A 5,458-nucleotide genomic window follows, 5' to 3' on the forward strand; every position below is an offset into this window, starting at 1 on the left:
CCGGCCAATGGGAAGGCGCGGGGGGCCGCGCCCCGGCCAATCGCGGGAGGCGGCCGCAGCCAATGGCGCGCGGGCGGGGGGTCCCCGCCGGAGGGGCGCTGCGGCAGGGCGGGGGTGCGCGTGCGCGGAGCGCCCCCCGTGCCCCCACAATCAGCGCGTGGCGCTGGCGCGGCGGGAATCGGCCCGGCCCCGCTCCCCCTCACGGCCGCCGCCGGGCATCGCTCCTCCTCCACATCCCAGCGCCGCTCCCCCGTCACGCCGTGGCAACTCCAGAACACTGCGGTGCCTCCAGGCGTGGCACTGGATGGCCCCTGCAACCACCGCACCCGCTGTCGGTGTCTGCATTGTGACCGCACAGCACTGCACCGTCCCCCGGCTGAGGCACCTCAGCTCCTGCCCGGCCGCTGCGCCCCGCAGTGACACGACCTCCCTCCGCCCGCCCTCCAGGCTCTGCTTTGGGTACGCTGCGTCTCCTCAGGTGTTCTGCCCGAGCGCCGAGCACTGCTCCGATGGCCTCTCCGCCCAGCCCTGCTCTACAGAGCCAAGCTGCTGCCACAGCCCAGGGCAACGCAACCCTGTGGTGCTTCCGTCACTGCCCCACGCAGTGCCTATCGCTGCTGAACMGTCCAGCCACTGCCTTTACACCATCCTCCGGCTTCTGCACACCCACAAAGTCCTGCCCACTCCCTGACGACTCTGGGCCACCTCCCCGGTGTGGCGCAGCCTCCACCACTGGACCATACCAGGSTGCACGGACCCTGCCAGCTGCCCTTCCACTGCATAGCACAGCTCACACCATGATAAAGGGAAATTATTCRTCATGAGAGGAAAAGTTATCCGAAAGGAAAGAAACTGTAAGAAATAAACATGCAYCTTCAGTGACTTGCCCAGTGACCTTCCATGAGTCACTGATAACAGAAGGAAAAGAAAGTGATTTTAAGGGAATCTAAGCAAGATCATGTCCAGTGTGATGGCAGCTCCCACCGAGGTGAGCCCAGGTGCTGATATTGAACAGCAGATACTACCGTGAACAGAACAGAGCTGGCTGAGCACTGCCCAAGCCTGCTCCCTGGCAGCTTACAAAAGGCAGAGCTCCTGCAGGTCACAGGGAGAGCTGGTGGGACTAATGCAGCCACASTTTCACAGCCAGAAACCCCACTTTGTGCTCCACAAAAAAGAAATCAGTGTGAGCTGGCTGCAAGTGGGGCAGCCCCGCAGCCAGGCTTCCAGAGCTGCCACGCTTCTCTGCAGAGACACATGTCACACTGATACGCCATTAAGTTTTTTGGACACCAACAACAACTTCTAGATAGAGCACAGGAGACCAACAGACTCATGCAAGCACCCAAATACCACTGGCAATATCCCCCTGAGCAGGGATGTGGAGAGGGGACATGACCACATCCATTCAGCTCTGTTCATCTGTAGGTCTGCCCCCTCAGCTGCTGCCCCACCAACCCCCAGCTCGTAGGGCTGACCTGCTCAGGATGCCCATTGCTCTCACCCGTCTGAGGCAGCTCCCTTCCCTCTAGCTTCATGGTGAGCTGGCAGCCAGAGCTGGCCCAGGCAGCCTCCTCCAATGGCCCTGGCTCTGCTGCCAGGCTGATTTCTTCCAGCAACCCCACTGACTCCTGTGCCACATCATGTCTGGCTGGTGCCCAGATTTACTCTGCAAACACCTTCTTTATGCCTGCTCCTCTCTTTCCCTCTTCATCCCTACATCTGCGTAAGCTGCGTCTCTTCTCCCTGCCTCAAACGCCCTTGTCCCGTGACACAGAGCAGCTACGCTGCCTGCTGCCACTGCGCCACATCTGCTCCAGCTGTCCCCAAGCCTCACCTAAGCCGCCCCAACTGTACCGCGTTTGAACCCTGTGGTGCGCGGGCASAGCAGGTGATCTGATTTCAGGGATGAGATAAGCGGGGACCTACAGCATGAAGCCAGATAGCRACAAGGCTGGAGCTTGCTCCTGAGCCCGCGTTTGTCACTCGGGAAACTCTACCCCCATTATCAGGTGTCAGTGTGCTGGAAAGAGCCCAGGATGAAGTCACCCTTCTTGCCAGTCTGGAAAAAACTCAGAAGGTGAGTGCTGTGTAGCTTGGAAAATCAGGTACCAGTGCCTGGCAGCTGTCTGATGGCCATGAGATGAATTAAGGCAATGATTAGTGAAGTGATTTGGTTCAAGTAGCAGGACTTTAGTCTGAACATGTTCCTACTTAGCTTACACATTTCATTTGCAGGCAGATGTCAAGCTGGATGTTGCTAGGAGATAGACAGCAGGGGAATAATTAAGTCTGATTAAATYCTATCATATTGCTGTGCTGCTTTCCAGAATGCTCTGGAGTTTTTCAAAGCCAAACTGACCAAATGATTGGGCAAAAGGTGCTGTCCATCCTGCTCAACAAAACCCACTCAYGGCAAACCTGCTGAGCATGTATCTACCCACATGTCTGCTGGGCATTTCCTGCAGGAGCACTGGCCCTGATCTAGGGAAATATGGCTCTGGTAGATGGCACAGCTGGTTGCTGCAATGGCAGGTAGTGCAAGACAGTTGGGGCTGGTCACTGCTTGAAGCAGGCAGTGAGGGGTCTTACTCCTGTGTCTGTGCATCAGTGCTGCYGGGACACTCATGTTGGACTAAGCATGACTTGGACACACCAGTGTGACCATAAGCAAAGATWCCTTCTGCCCTTTTTTGGGAAGAAGCCCACCTAGGGCACGCCAAAATTGCTCTGCACATTCCCCTCATGCATGATGCCGAGTGCCTCAAGGCTGACACCTGTCTGCTTTCTTTTCTTTCATGGTGGCTGAGCCACACACKGTATGGGAAGACTCATAAATAACAGCTACAGGTTCTTTTCCCACCAGTAAATAAAATTATGCTGTTACTATCTGCATATACACACATATATCAACCTCCAGGCTTCCTTCATAGAGACTTCTAATCTCATTTTGTTTCTTTACCCTATTAAAATTACCATTCTAATGCTCACATKGTAATCCTTCTCCCCAAATTAAGTGTCATCAAATCAGACTTGCTACTAATTAATGCAATATTTTATGATTAATTAAACACCACTATATACCACATCAATGGCTAGACAGAGATTACCTCTGCTGATGCACAGGCTGGAGGAATGCAATCTGGGCTGTAATACACTTGTAGTTTGTCTTATCTCTCTGACCAAACTTGTTTCATCTCACACACTCATTATGTATTATTCCTAAATGCAGAGTCTGCACATGATCAGACTGTGGAGAGCACTTTACATTTCTGGTGCTCTAGCTACTCTAAGAACAGAAATATCAAACAGCATCAGCACCAGGTCCACATAAGTTAAAACAATCTGAATTTGGCTCAAAAATTCTGCTGCCCTCCAGATGTTTTCAACAGCAAAGAATCACACGTACCACTTAGGGTGCAGGTAAACAGCTGGAAGTTGCCCGATCGGCTCCCCAAACGCTCTGCCTGACTGGACCAGGTTTCCCAGCGTCTTCCTCAGATGAAGTGACCCAATGCTCCTGTSTGGCAGGTGGCTGTGTGACTGCAAGCACCTGGCCGGCACCCTGCTCAGTAGTTCATCTCCTTGCAGTAATTCCAATACTCTATGTTTGGTTCACTCATAGATTCCAAAGAGGAGGTAGGCTTGAATTGAAGACAAGCGTTGGAGACTCCCACTTTTCTGGGTTTGTTTCAGGAGTCCCTCACTCTCACGTTCAGAAGAGCATCCCACCTCCCTGTGTCTGGCTTCAGCTTGCAGACATACCATTTTKTTCTGCCTTCTGCTTGATTAAAGAGCCTTTCAGAGCCTGGCATTTTCTCTTTGTGACACTACACATATGCTGCAAGCAAACCCCCTCTCATCCATCTTTCTGAAAAGCTAAATATACCGAGTCGCTTAGTTCTCTTTCTGCCAGGCTTTTCCTCCCACCCTTGAGCAATTTTTGTGTTTCTGCTCTATAGAGCATCTCTGATTTTCCTGAATCCTTTTCAAGATGTAGAATCCCACAATGAGCCTCCCTAATGCTTTGAYACAGGGATTTAATCTGCTTTTTCCTATTTTCTCTCTTAAAGGGCTGCATTTTCTACCCTAGCATCAGGATAAGCATTCAGGCAGGATTGTCCCAAATCTTTTCCAAACCCCCTGCTGGCAGGTTAGAACCACCTGTATCTCAGCTGCACATTCAGGAACTGATGAATGGAGTTTAGTAGTCAGGGATATTTCCACTCCCACACATCTCCCTCACTTGCTCTCTATCCTAGAATCATGGATGTCACAGTTGCCACATTTGGGAAGAGCTTAGGGAGCTGAGCTTAGCAGGCCTGAGGAAGGTTTGCTGAGCCCTGTGAGCTCTCCAGGAGCAGATGTCCCGCTCCCAGTAGGTTACTGTGCCGTGAAAGAGAGGAGAGCGCAGTGCATCCAGGCTGTTTTGAGTGCCTGGGAAGTATTTTGCAATGCCTTAATATTTTACCCAACTTATTATTCAGTGACAGCAGTCCCTGTGGAATCTGTGGTAACTGACCACTTACCAGGCTGCACATGATGAACACTTCCTCTTAAAAATAATAGGCTAAATGAAGATTACATCTTTAATTTAACTCCTTAAGAAACCAGCTAAAATAATATCCCACCAAGCAGCCTTCCCAGTAAAGCTTACCTGAGATCTGGGAGTGAAATAGRAAATCTTGCTCAGTCCATGTGCCATCACTAGTTCTCACAGTGCATTTCTTCATGCCAGTGCTGCAGGAACCTTGAATGAGCCCAGCTCCAGCTGTGGCCATGCTGCCTCTTCAAAGCCTGGAGTGCTGTCCTTGAGTCTCTGAGATGAYTGCTGAATAAATCTGAATTTCAGAGACTGTTAGATCTGTGATAGCCATAGGCCTCATTGGGTTCATCTTGAGCCCTCCAGCCAGGCATTGCCCTGTCCCTTTTCACACCATAAAAATAGCTGGAAGAGTCAGGCAGGGCAGGCAGGTACCGTCCAGCCACTGCCACCTCTCAAACAGGAGTGGCAGGAGGGACTCCATCTCACATGCTGTTACAGAGAGGAGGGAATTTGGCAAAGCAGTGGCACAAGGAGAGGCTGCAGCTCTCCAGACCAGTCAGACTCATGCCACAGGTCCAAGTAATTTGCAAACATTTTGATGATGTAATCACAGATTCTCCTAAACACATGTATTAGTTTTTATGAACTGTCAGCTGATGGAGGCCAGCATAATCTAAAGGGTCAAAGCAATGGGCAGAGAAATGGCAGAGAACCCCGTGACAGATTGCCACTGGGTAAGTGAAAGCAGAGCTAAGGGCATCTTGAGGCTGTTACAGAGCACAGACCTGGCAGGGAAACTCCTCCCTGGGCAAAAGGAAAGTTCTGGCTGCTGAGAGCAGGAACATCTATAGAGAACACTTTGCCTTCTTCACTGCTCTCAATGATGCTGTAGGACTTTAATTAAAAGTATAT

General features: G+C 51.5%; 1 protein-coding gene across 11 annotated transcripts in view; it reads right to left on the reverse strand.

Moving 5' to 3' along the window:
- ST3GAL3 (ST3 beta-galactoside alpha-2,3-sialyltransferase 3) overlaps positions 1-5,131 on the reverse strand; it is a 174,173-nt gene extending 169,042 nt beyond the window's left edge. For 2 of the 11 annotated variants that reach the window (XM_057390644.1, XM_057390633.1), the window contains exon 1: positions 1,505-1,848. The gene's annotated coding sequence lies outside the window, so the exon portion shown is untranslated. Of the gene's footprint in view, positions 1-385; positions 650-1,478; positions 1,853-3,409; positions 4,322-4,657 lie in introns of those variants that run through there. The other 9 variants (XM_057390635.1, XM_057390638.1, XM_057390642.1 and 6 more) reach the window with 9 other exon arrangements.
- Between the last annotated feature and the right edge of the window lie 327 nt (positions 5,132-5,458).

The sequence above is a fragment of the Malurus melanocephalus genome, unplaced genomic scaffold, assembly GCF_030028575.1.
Source record: "Malurus melanocephalus ecotype Western Australia unplaced genomic scaffold, MMel_1.1 scaffold_28, whole genome shotgun sequence".
NCBI lineage: Eukaryota > Metazoa > Chordata > Aves > Passeriformes > Maluridae > Malurus > Malurus melanocephalus.